Raw genomic sequence first — 3153 nt, forward strand, 5'->3', positions numbered from 1 at the left:
ATATATATATATATATATAAAGAAAGAGAGAGGGGGTGGAGGGGAGGGATAACTAGATAGCATGCATTGAGAAGAATTGCTTATACATGAGAGGAGGGTTGGCTGGATGTATTACGTGTTAGGACTAATAGTAACACATGCATACAGTTCAAAGTCATGTAGAATCTTCTATTTTGAATGCCTGCTTTCCCCTCAAATACTCTCATAACTGCCTTCAACAGTAACCCCAAGTTTTGTTCATCACCCACTATTTCCACTCTTATGTTCCTCAGACCTCCATATCTGTCAAATGTAAATAATGTATATAATTCCTCATCTCTTAAATACAGAACTGTATCAACTTTTCCATACATCCATGAAATAGAGGAGTCTACATTGGACCACTGCTATAGCAAGTTGCCCTATCTCAAGCAAGGTGCCCTATGTCACATCGGCCTTCACCTGTTTCCAGGCAAGGTAATAACACTCCATTCTATCAAACAGCCCAGACTTGGTTATCAGGAGAAATGGAAACAAGTCACACTATTTGAATGAGCCTTTTGTTTACAATCAGCAAACACATGTTGAGATGATGGGAAATATAAACAAACTCACAAAGACATACATCTATATGGGGGCATGTATGACTATGTGGTTGAGAAGTTTGCTTTGAAGTCACATGGTTCTAGGTTCCATTCTATTGGTTGGCACCTTGGACAGATGTCTTCTACTAAAGTCACATACCAATCAAAGCTATTTTAGTGGATTTGGTTGATGGGAACTGAAAGACAATGTTCTTTCTTTCTCTTTCTATGTATACACAGTTGAGAATCTACACATTTCAACCATGAATGTATATTTAGGTTTTTGTAACTGTAAACAAACAACCTCTCTCTCTAACACACACACACACACACACACACACACACACACACACACACACACACACACACACACACACACACACAAAACAATCAACTTTGATTGTTATTATAAAACTTGTTATTATTCTATGAGCTAGATCTTCCTTTTGTCTCCACAATGTCTAGCTGTGTCAAATTCCTACCAGCTGTGTCACCACATCATGAGACTGAACAGGTCAACTATTGTTGCTGTTCTGATTCTTGTTTTAATTGCAATTACTTGGCTTTCAATCAAACAACAATAATTTCTATAACAACCAGTTCACAGTAAAACATGAAGACATATGATCAAGAGACTTTGGGTGCAGTTTCAATGCCTGGCTGGAACCATCTCAATTTTCTCTTTCACCGCAAATACTTTCTTTTATTCTTTTAATGGTGCTGGTGCCACATAAAAAAGCACCCATGCTGGTGCTACACAGAAAGCACCTCTGCCGGTAGCATATAGAAAGCAGCTGTGCCAGTACCACATGGAGAGCACCCGTGCCGGTATATATATATGTATATATATATATATATATATATATATATATATATATACACACATATGAATAATAACAATAAATGGAACAAAACGCATATAAATAAAAGTTCCTTTAATTCCTACATATGTTTCAAAATATATGTGCACACTACTCCAAAGAAGTAAGAACGCTTGTTTACATAGAGTTATAACGGGAGGGGGGCTGTAAATGCTATACTAAAGGTTTAAATTAAATGATTAAAATAGGGGGGAAGGAGGGAAAAATGGATCACAGTAAAGTAAACTGAAGCCGTAAACTATAAGCTAATTCAAATGTGGAGGAAGGGAGAGAATGAAGAGCGTTCATGATATATAAAAAAAATTTCTCCTCAAGGAAATAAATAATAACATACTAATATAAGGTGAAGAATGTAAATATAAAAAAATAAATAAAGCATTATAGCCTTGTAATATATTATATTAATATACGGATGTTAACGCAAATCAGTGGTAGAACAAGGTACAAGATATTTTGTTGAGAAATAATAACAACAACAATATACATGCTTACAAGGAGAAGATCGGGTATATTTAGTTAAAGTTACTAGTGGTACAAGGACAACTAATGTAGCATTACTGGGAAGGAATTACTTAACCAACTCTAGAAGGGGAAAATAAAAGACAAGTGGAGATGGAGGCAGTAATAGATATTATTTAAGACTATATTAAAAGATATTATTCAGAGAACATTTGATTAAAAAAAACACATACACACATACATATATGTATACACACACACACATATATATATATACATATGTATATATGCATATATATATTGTATTTTATCCTCCTGCTGCTGATAAAAATTAATTGATGCAACTCTAAAAGATAGTGTCCCAGCATTGCCATGCTTCAATGTTGAAACCATTAAAAGAATATAAGACATCGTTTGAAATCAAAATGTAAGTTGAAATAATTTCAGCCGGGGTTTGAAACTGCACCCAAAGTCTCTTGAGTATATGGTTACATGTTTTCTTTGAGCTGGTTGCTATAGAAAATTATTGATTTTTGATTAACCATTTTGATAACCACTCCACCTCAGACCATTCTGTGTTCTATAATGCAAACATTAAAAGCTAGCACTAAAAATTTATATCAGTTTATGTTCCAGTGAACAGTTTGACAACAATAAGTTTATATTACTGAAGTCTTCATTATATTCAAAAATAATTGAAACAAAGGTAGTGTTCTTTAACAGAGATATAAAAAAGAAAGGGGTTAAAAGCATAATAATTGAAATTACATACGAGAAAATTCTGAATGTCACAACTTCACATTTTTCTAAGCCAGTCATATGATTAAACCATGATAATTATATCTCATACCATGATCCACCCACCCTTGCTCAGCACCCCTATTAGTTATCGCATTTGTGAAACAGTGTGGCCATGAGTAACCATTAGAAGTGGTGCCCTATCCGTGATGATGGCCAAACACAATGAGCCTTATCATCAGCAGAGGTGTTGTGAAACAGAATACTGACCCTGGCTCTTCGGAGACTATGTTGCTGTTTAATCCCTGGACAACCCTGACATGACAATGCATCCCAATCATGGCTATCTTGTCAGGTATTTCATTATGTAAAGTATTCTTCTTTCTTTAATATAGTAGAATATGATATGAGGGTTATTTAGTTGCTAGTTTCAGAGGAAACAATTACAAAGGAATCTCTTGTTGGCTTGTCAGTATATATATATATATATATATATATATATATATATATAT

The 3153-nt window shown here is 34.2% G+C and overlaps 1 protein-coding gene across 1 annotated transcript in view; it reads right to left on the reverse strand.

Annotated features, from left to right (window-relative positions):
- LOC106868964 (phosphatidylinositol 3-kinase catalytic subunit type 3) overlaps positions 1–3153 on the reverse strand; it is a 77725-nt gene that overhangs the window by 29817 nt on the left and 44755 nt on the right. The gene's annotated exons all lie outside the window — the stretch shown is intronic.

Source organism: Octopus bimaculoides, chromosome 17, assembly GCF_001194135.2.
Source record: "Octopus bimaculoides isolate UCB-OBI-ISO-001 chromosome 17, ASM119413v2, whole genome shotgun sequence".
NCBI lineage: Eukaryota > Metazoa > Mollusca > Cephalopoda > Octopoda > Octopodidae > Octopus > Octopus bimaculoides.